A 9100-nucleotide genomic window follows, 5' to 3' on the forward strand; every position below is an offset into this window, starting at 1 on the left:
CTCTCACAGGATCACACATCAGCGTTCCTTTTGCAGGAGCTCAGCAGGGCTGGGAATGGGGGACATGGTGGGCGACAGCACAGGAGGAAGAAAGCAGCCCCCAGGGTGGTTCTTGTCCCACCTTTCTGCCCCGAACGGTGCTGGCACCACCCCCTTGGGTCCCACCCTGCTCCCAGCCCCAAAGGACCCGCCAGGACAGAGTCACTCAGGAATGGAGACCTTTATTGACCCTGGGTGGCCCGGGCAGGGCAGGAGGGGTGTGAGGCCACCTACCCACCAGCCACATCCCCTGGCAGTGAGTGGTGACCCACGGGGACATCCATCACCCCCTGTGTGGGATCTCCAGGGGCTCCCCTCCCACTCCCACCCCTCCCCGTGGCCCTGTACCTCCATTCCCGGCTCTTCCGCAGGCTGTGGCTCCCACAGGATGGGCCGCCGAGCCGTGGCCCCAAGAACAGTATTTCCAGGAATCCCCAACCTAGTGCCTAAGGGATTCCTGGGAAAACTGGACCCTGAGGACACGGCAACCCGGGCTCTGTGCCAGCCCGGCGCGTCCTCGCCGCTCTCCCGGCTCCGTGTGTGGCTGATGGGGGGAGCTCCCACCCCTCCCATCTCTGTGGGACCCCTCCCACTGGTGCCCAGAGCCGGGCTGGGGGTCCCCAGCAGACACAGGGGTCCCTCTGCTGCAAGGAAAAACCTCCCCACCCTCCTATCCCTGCTGGATCTCTGCAGGGAGCTTTGGGATGAGCCCTTTTCCTGCAGCCAGGGCCGAGCTCTCCTTGTGTCACTTGTCCCAGCGGGGGGGGTCCCCAGGGTGCGCAGTTCCTCCCTTCCCGAGCTACAGTGCTTCATCTCAGACTCCCAATTGACCAGAGATGCAGCACTGCACCTTGGGCTGGGAGACATGGACGTGTCCGGGGTCCCCCTCGCTGCGTGGCCGTGGGTGGGGACACGGCCAGGCTGTGTCTGGGTGCGGGCCAAGAGGTGTCCCCCGCCTCCAGAGCTGTGTGCCCGTGTCCCCAGCATGATGGCAGCACAGGCCTGGGCTGGGAAGCTCAGCCTGGCCCCAGCTCTGCAGGGACAGACAGGGACAGGGGATGGGGATGTGGTGGGGCTGCCTCTAAATCCCAAATGTATCCCCCCAGAGAGCTGGTGCAGAGCTGGGCAAGAGGGTGAGGGAGATGGGGGTGACCAGGACAATGTGGGGCTGCGGGTGCCACGCAGCACATCCCTCCCTGCCCCAGAGGATGAGGAGCATGTGAAAGCTCCTGCTGTCCCTCCCTGCCCTTGTCCTTGTCCCTGTCGCCAGGAGAGCCTGCAGCTGGCTGGCACCTCAGCTTCCCAAGCTCAGACCTTGGCCTGATCCATCCCCAGGCTGGCAGAGCCCAGCCCAGCCCTTCCCATGGGCAAGAACCAGGGGCTGTGGGACAGAAGCTCCCTGGATCTCCACCCTTGGGTCTGGAAAGGCTTCGGCCCACCTGGCCTGGAGAGCGAAGATCCGGGGGGAAGCAGGAGGCGAGGGAGGATAGAGGGAGCGACCGAGCCCAAAAATATCCTTCTCAGGCGAACACTAACATCCTGAGCAGGGCTGAAGCTGATAAACAGACCATCTATCACAGCCCCAGCAGCCTGATGAGAAGCAGATGCTGCATCTCTGCCGTGAGCCCCTGCATCCGGCCCGGCCCCCCCGGCCACACGCACCCAGCTGGGACCCGGGGCAGGAACCACCCCCTGCACTGGGCTGGGCTCCCCCCACTGCTGCCCCTTGTTCTTTGGGGGGAAAGAGCCCTGGGGAGCCCCAAGATTGCAGCATCCATTGCTCAGGAGAGACAGTTTGCAGCAGCCTTGGCCAGCACGGCGTTGTCTCTGTACCAGCCATGGCCAGGCCAGCCCTGAGCCCTGGCCAAGTGTGACAAGAGCCACAGGGACCCAGAACCAGGGGAGGTGCTGCAGGGACCCTCCTGCCTTCACAGAGCCTCTGCCTGGCGCCCTGCACGCCCCTGGGAAGGGGCTGCTGTGCTTTCTGCAGGAGGGATGTGAGGCACTGCAGCGTGCCCTGCAATCTGTACACTGGGATCCAGTCCCTGGGAGCCAGTCCCTGGCATCCATCCTCTGGGATCAAGTCCCTGGGCTCCAGCCCCCTCTGCATGACTGGGCAGGGCAAAATAAGCCCACGGCCTGTCCCTGCCTGTGCCCAGGAAAGGGCCTGCGGTGGTGCCCCTGTGGCGGCGTGGTGGTACATCAGCTCTGCCCATCGCTCGTGGTGGCCATTTCGGGGGGCTGTACCATCCTCTCGTGTGTTCAGCAGCTTCAAAACCCCAGGGACAGCCAGAGCTGAGCCTGTAAAACACAGAGGGTGGGAGTCAGCAGAGCAGTGAAGAGCTGAGCGTGGAGCCACGAGCCCTTGGGTCCTGTCCTGGGCAGCAGCTGTGGGGCCCCTCTGGGTGCTCAGCACCCCATGGGCCTGAGGACGGCAATGCCAACAGCTCTGTGCACGCAAAAAACCTTAAAACACTCACTCAAAATCCTCCCTTTGTTGCTCAAAGCCATCTTTTCTCAAAGCCCACAGGTGTGGGACACGTCTCCTCTCCTGGGAGTGACTTCCAGGTCCCCAGGTGTGAGGGGATCCCTGCACTGGGCCTGGGGATGGCCCTGTCCTCCCCCTGCCACCGTCCCCTGGTGGGAAAAGACAGGACAAAGCCTTGTCTGCCCCTGTGGTGCAGGGCTGGGAGAGCTCAGCTGCCGTCCCCGGGGAGGTGCTGGGGGGGGGAAGAAACGCCGAGAAACTCCGGAGGAATGCGCCGGGCTGCGCATCCCGCCGGGATGGAGGCAAAACATCCGCCACAGCCCACCCAGCCCTGCCCCAGAGAGGGTCCCAGGGCAGACAGACACCCCAAGCAGTGTCCCCAAGATGGGGCAAAACCCCAGCACTGCGGGGCCTGCCCTGTCCCCCTTGATTCCACTTGGTTTTCTCCCAAATTCCCACGAAAGACAACTGCCACCAGCACGCTCTGGTCACCACACTCACACTGCTGCTGGGGCACCTCCGTGGGGGGGACACCGGTGTCCCCCGAGCCAGGAGAGCCCCAGCCCCAGGCTGCTCATCCCACTCGTGCGGGTGCCAACGCGCCACACGGATTCGGAAGGATCCAGAACGACAAATGGCTGGATCATGGTCCTGCCAATGCTGGGGATCCACCAGCCACTGCCGCATGCCCACGTTCAGCGTGTCTGGAGGTGCCCAGGGCATGGCCAGGACAGTCCCCTGGCACCTTCCATGGTCACAGCAGCTCTGCTGGCATTGCCCGTGCCCCGACCCGCCGCTCACCTCCAGCCTCTCCTGTCCCAAGCCGTGTCCCTGCGTGTCCCCTGCTGCTGCTGGCGATGCCAGAGGGCGAGGAGTGGGCGAGTGCTCTGAGAGAGCTCCGTGGCCACCCCGAGCTGCTCCCGGCAGCGCTGGGCTGAGTCAGAGCTCGGCCCTCCCCGCGGTTACAACACAGCGCCCTTTCCCCTCTCCAGGCAGGCCTGCGCTGCAGGAAATGTCCTTTTTTAATTGCACTTGGGATTTGTTCCTCCTTGAAATTCCCCAGCCTTGCGAGGCCAGGCTGGGGCTCCTCAGGGACGCCCGAGCCCCCCGGCCAGGAAGGTTCTGCTGTGAGCAGCTCCCTGCTCTCTGGAGGGTGGAAGGCACTGGGTGATGCTCGATCCCATGCAGGAGCCCTTTCCCCTCCTCCTGGCCCTCAAAATCCAGATCTCTACCAGCCATCAGAACCCCATCCCTGCCCCAGACAATCTTTAATCCATCAGCTTCCCAGACAGCCCTGATGACACCACCAAGGTAGCACCAGGCAAGGTAAATCCTGCCCAAGAACCCCCTCAGACACCTCTCCTGGGTGCTGAGGACTGGGATCATGTAGGAGAGCGTGCCCTTGCTGGAAGGACTCACTCAGCTCCAGGAATGTAAGGGGCTGACCCCAGGGCAGCTCCTGCTGCCTGTTGGGTCCCTGCAGCGATTCCACAGGGATGCTGCTCCCTGGCACTCTGCAGCACGAGCTGGTGGCAGGACAGCTCCAACGCTCCTTCCCACTGGGGCCTTCCAGCTCTCCCAACATCTCCATCCCATCCCTCAGTGTCTCCATCCTGTCCCCCACAGCCCAGGGTGGCCTCTGCAGAGGAAAGGTGCCTCCTCTCTCCCTTCCTCCCTCCTTCCCTCGCCAGCGCTGGTATTAAATCAAAGGTTTATGAGAAAATGGAGGGGCCAGGGGAGATCCTAATCTGGTCACAGGCTGATTAACCCCGAGTTCAGGCTGAGGTCCTGATGCTCAGCTATAAATAGCTCTGCCTTCCCTTTCCCATCCTCCTGCCGGGGCTGCGTGCCTGCCCTTTTATGGTCAAAAAGGCAGATTTGGAGCCCAAGCAGCCCCCATCTCCCCCCATCTCCCTTGCTGGGGACGAGCCAAGGGGGCCCAGGGGGATGCTGCTCTTGCTCGCTGGGTTTTGCTGGGATGAATTATGATGCCAAGAACAAAGGAGCAGGTTTGGGGGGCTGCGAGCAGGGCATGGGTGCAGAGGGGAGAGAGCATCTGGTTTGTGGGGCCAGGGTGAGGGAGAAATCACCTAATTTGGTGTCTCTGCAGAGCTGGAGCCTCCACACTCGGCTCTGCTGGTGGTGGCACGGCCTGGCATGGCATGGATGGCTGGAGGGACAAACGAGGCCTCTGCCACCTCCCTGTTTGTCACCGCAGGGAAGGGCACTGACCCCGCTGTCCCCTGCCATGCAGAACCCACTGGTGCCAGTGCTGTGGTGAGGGGCTGAAACCCTCCAGCTACAGAGCCTGCCTTGGGGGTGAGGAGTCTCCATTCGGGGAGGAGCAGCAGAACAGGGACTCGTGGCTGGAAGAAGCCATGGAAGCTACGGAAGAGCCAAGGCACACAGGAGCCTGGTCACCGCCTTTCCCACGGCCTCAGCCCTTCCCCGCTGCTGCCGGCCCTCGCGTCACCATCTCCCCATCCTCGGCTGCTTTCCTCCCCCCAGAGCCGCTCCCCGTGCCCAGCCCCATGTCCGCTCCCCGTGCCAGCCCTGGAAGGTGTTTTGGGGCACGGGGATGCTGCTGGCGCCGGGGCCGGCCCTGGGGCACACGGAGCGTGGGAGCCCAGGCCAGCACCAGCCTTCCCACTCTGTTTACACGTCACATTCCCGGCCCGCAGGAAGTGGTGCAAGGGTGAAGTCCCAGAGGGGACAGGCCAGCACGTCAGCGGCCTCCAGCCCGGCTGGGAAGGGCTGGTGGGAACCCGGAGCGCCGCGGGGAGAGCTCCCCATGGACGCGGTTCCCAAGCAGGGCAGGGAGGCTGCTCCAGCATCCTCCTCGCTCCCAGGTTCTGCTCCTCATCCCACTCTTGCAGGGCTCTGAGGAGCTGCTGAGGGGACAGCTGGCATGGTGGGCATGCAGGAGCTTCCCAGAGCCTGGAGCGGGCAGGGAGCAGCCAGGCTCTGTCTCCTTGGGCAGAGGCACAGCCCATGGTGTGCTCCTCAAGCTGCCACAACTTTGGCTGCTTCTCCTGGTTCTATCCCCTTATCTCTGCTCCAACAGAGCCCAGGTTGCAATTCATGTCCCTCACAGGCTCCCAGTTTTCCCAGCCCTGCCTGCTGCCCACGAATCCGAGCAGTAAAAATCACTAAAATAAAATGCCCTAAATGGCTCCAGTTCCCAGCACTCAGGAGATGAGGTGTGGAAAAACAGGGAGCAAAAAGTCACACTGGGACTGGTGTAACAGGCATCGTTCCCCTGCAGAGCCTCCAGCAGGAATTGTGGGGCTGCAGGTGGGGAAGAATCAAAATGAAAATTTAAAAAAGAAGGTTGAAAAGGGAGAGGAAAAAAACAAAAGACAAATTTGCAGTGAGGGATCCCAGTTAAAAAGGCCAGGCCAGGAGAGAGACGTTCCCCTAAGTACCAGTGGCCACTGAGCTGGTCCCACAGCAAGACCAGGGTGACCTGCTGGCCACCACAGAGCATCTGCCCCACACATGGCACATCAGACCCCACAGCCCCATCACCCGGCCCTGGCTGCTGCCATCCCTTGTCCACGGGGAGCTGCTCATCCCGGCAGAGCTCAGCCCAGGCTGTCCCTGCTCAGTGGGGACATCTGCTTGCTCCCAGAGGTCTCAGGGCAAGGACCACAGCACCAGCCAGTCCCCACGGGTCCTGCTGGCCCAGGGTGGGAAGCCTCCAGCACTGCCAGTGCTATCCCAGTCCCTGCCACCACAGCACGGCACCGTCACAGCCCATCGCAGCACAGACCCAGCCAGGGCTGAGCCCCCTGAGATCCCCTGGGAACAGGTGGCACCGGTGCCCTCCAGGGCTGCCAGAGCCCTGGGCAGCCCCACCAGGACCTCCTGCTCCTTGGCCATCCCCTGCAGCTCCAGCGCTGCACACAGCAGGTTCCAGTGATGGTAGGACAGGGAAGGTGCTGCTGCTCGGAAGCTCCTGCTTGGATGTGTCACCTCACGCAGCGCCTGGGCAGGGTGACCACACACATCTGTCACCCCCACAGCTGACAGCCACACACGCTGTGTGCCTACTGGGGGCACAGGGCTGGCCCAGGGGCCTGCCAGCCCTCCAGAGTGCCCTTCCCCATGGACAGCATGACCATCCCCAGCCTGTCCACCAGCACAAAGCAGCCCTCACCTGGAGCCAGCAGCTGCAGCCCAGGCACCGACTCTGCAGGGAGTCTGCTCCCATCACCTCCTTTCTGCTCCCAGCCAAGGCCAGGACATGCTGAAACAGCCCCAGAGCTCAGATTTCCAGCCTCTTGCCTCACTGCTGAGCTGGCGCTGCCTCTGCCCCGCACACGCTCGGGTGCTGGGGCTGCCCTGGGGACAGCCGGGTCCCCAGCCTGGCACAGCCCCTGCGCTGCCCGTGCTCCTGCCTGTGCCACGCCACTGCCCAGCACCCTGCCGTGGAGTGGCAGTGACCAGCGGCACAGTGCAGAGCCAGAGCTGTCACTGACCCGGAGGCTGCGGTGCCACGGCCGGAGCAGTCACTGACCAGGAGGCTGTGGTGCCATGGGCTGAAGGAGCCACTCATCCCAGCCCTGCTCTCCAGGAGCCACTGCAGGATGAACCACCAGGCACCAAGCACTGGCTCTTCCCCCTTAGTCCCAGAGAGGAGCAGGATGCCAGGGATGAGCAAAGGCAGGTTACCCCGGGCTGCAGAGGAACAAGCCACGGAAAAGCCTGATCAGGGACAAGGGTGGTTCTTGGACAGAAAAGGAGACGAAGAGGGAAAAAAAGGGCTCTTAATCATCTGCAGACTCTCTCCTGACAAGTGTAGAGGGAAATGCCACTCTATCCAGCAGCCACCCAGAGCTGCAGCCTGTCTAGACGCAGCCTTTCCCGAATTCCTGCTGATAACTGCTTGGGAAAGCTTTGGCGGAGGCGTCTGCCTGTGTTTGTTGGGTGGTGACTTCTTTCCCACCGGCTGGCAGCGGGGAGGCAATTCCATCATCCTTTGGAGGGCTCCCTGGATGGTGCATGGGGTCTGGGGAGCCAGGCTGGGCACAGGCAGGACAGCCCCGTGCCAGGGACATTGCCACTGGGATGGGGACACAGGTCATGTCCCACCCCTGGCTCCCCAACTCCATCCCAGTGCCAGGATGCTGCCGCTTCCCCAGGAGCAGCCAGCAACGGTGGGAAGCTCTGGAGGAGCAGCAGAGTGGGGACAGACTGGGACCATGGTGGCTGAGAGGCTGCAGTGCCCTGGTCACTGTCACTGTCCCATGGCAGAGGGACACAGAGCCCCTACAGAACCTGTACCCCCCCAGGGATATCATTGTGTCCTGGCTGGACCCACTGTCCTTGTGGTGGACCCAAATAACACCTGGTGGTTGTCCCTGCAGAGGAAGGAGGCAGGAGGACACGGCACCTTGCAGCCACAAGTGTCCCCAGGTGACCCACTGGGAGGGGACAGCCACTGCCGCCGCTTTGGGAGCAGAGGGAGAGCACAGAGCCAGCCATAAACCCCACAAAGGCAGCCCTGAGGGAGGAGACACCACCCGGGGAGCCTTTGCAAGGCCAGCAGCCCTGCTGGCCATCACCTGCTGCCCTCCCCGTGCCCTTCCCTGCGGCCAGGACAGGGCTCAGCCCCCGCAGGGTCACACACACTGCAGCCACCATTCCCTCAGAGAGCGATGGAGCCGGGGAAGTGCCCCCGGCTGGGATAACGTCCGTGGGGCCGGCCGGGGCCATTCCCGGAGGATAGAGAGAAGCAGGGCACAGGCGGGGCTGGCCCCGGGATCCCAAAAGCCGCGGGCAGCGGGATGCTCCCAGTCACGGCGGCTGCAACACCCTGCGAGCCTCGGGCAGCGAGCCCCGGCCCCATTCCCTCCCCAGCTCGTTCTCCCCAAAAGCGGCAGCAGCACAGGCGGAGGAGCCAAGCAGGGGTTCCATGTCTCCGCTGCGTGGGAGCCTCCAGTTTCCCAGTTTTTCCATCCCAGACATCCGCGGAGCAGAAAGCAATTCCTCCCCCAGCCCCCGGAGGGTCCGTGCCCGCCTCTGAAAAGCTGGGCGAGCCCCACCAAGGCCAGCGCCAGGACGGAGCTGTAAGGGAACAGATTTTGGGGAACCCCTTTGCCCAGGTAACCCCGAGGAGGCTTCGGCCACTCCTCGCCAGCCCAACACCCGGCACATTTCCCTGCTCGTGGCTGTGCTCCGCTCACCTCCCGGGGTGCTGAGCATCCCGGGCTGGGCTGCCACAGGGGGATGCCGGAGGAGTTGTGTTTTCCAGCGGGCACAGCCGGAGCTCCAACCCTGCACAGCAGCCCCAGCACCAACCTCCCCATCCCCACTGCCCCACACACCCACTCGTGCCCCCTCCCGCTCCCTGCATCCACAGCCACCTACCTGCGACCCCACACCAGCCCTGGGGCACCGCGGGGACACGGCCACGTGCCCGGTACATTATAACCCGCCAGCGGCACCCCGACGACGCCGGGCAGGCCCTTTGGAAGCGGCCCGCATGGGAGCCCTGGGTGCAAAACTCCTCGCAGGCTCCTCAGAAGCTGGAAAAACCTTTTTCTTTTTACCTTATATGCGCTGGCGGGG

At 63.5% G+C, this 9100-nt stretch overlaps 1 long non-coding RNA gene across 1 annotated transcript; it reads right to left on the reverse strand.

Moving 5' to 3' along the window:
- Positions 1–204: 204 nt before the first annotated feature.
- LOC125333951 lies at positions 205–9100 on the reverse strand. The gene is made up of 2 exons (XR_007207023.1): positions 8900–9100; positions 205–2340 (listed from the first exon to the last, which is right to left on the reverse strand). It is a non-coding gene; the product is annotated as an uncharacterized LOC125333951 (long non-coding RNA).

Source organism: Corvus hawaiiensis, chromosome 15 (assembly GCF_020740725.1).
Source record: "Corvus hawaiiensis isolate bCorHaw1 chromosome 15, bCorHaw1.pri.cur, whole genome shotgun sequence".
In the NCBI taxonomy this organism is placed as follows: Eukaryota; Metazoa; Chordata; class Aves; order Passeriformes; family Corvidae; genus Corvus; species Corvus hawaiiensis.